Source organism: Penaeus monodon, chromosome 20 (genome assembly GCF_015228065.2).
Source record: "Penaeus monodon isolate SGIC_2016 chromosome 20, NSTDA_Pmon_1, whole genome shotgun sequence".
Lineage (NCBI taxonomy): Eukaryota > Metazoa > Arthropoda > Malacostraca > Decapoda > Penaeidae > Penaeus > Penaeus monodon.
The window spans coordinates 2,595,921-2,596,555 of record NC_051405.1 but is presented as its reverse complement, the minus strand read 5'-3'; positions in this window follow the sequence as shown (position 1 = coordinate 2,596,555).

Sequence of the window (635 nt, the reverse complement as noted above, 5' to 3'; positions counted from 1 at the left end):
GCCTCGGGTGAAGTACCTTGACGACCGAACTTACGTACAGACAAAATAAACTCCTAGTATTTCCAAGTTGTATTTCAAAATATTTATTATTTCTTGCTCTCATGTCAGCTCGTTTTTTTCGTTAGCTTGGATTACTGATTAAATGATCTTTATTTTCACCTAACAAAGGGTCGTTCAAGCTTCATTTAGCTTAGGACCTCGCCATTAACCCTCGTAAGTCTGATTAACCCTTTACCATCGAGACCCGTAAAGTTTGAAGCCTTTTTAATGGACTATGATATAATGAAAATATATACAGGATACACAGGAATATCACATATAACATATTTTCCCTCCGTACAAAGGGAAAATCTTCACATCATATTCTATATAGAGATAAGCACAAAGTGATCATTCAAACGAAAATAATGCTCTCTCTTTAAGGAAATGTTTACTTATCGAGAGAAAAACACTGATAATAAGTAAGATTCAAAAGCACTACGATACAGTGTACACGTGCAGTCTGTAAAGCAGTGTATGATGATATAATGTCCACTTGGGTAATAGATGTTCGAACCCAACTAATGAGAAGAAGCTGTCGTGTGTAAGATATAAATCGGAGGCAAAAACGATGGAGTGACTCATCGGAAACGAGG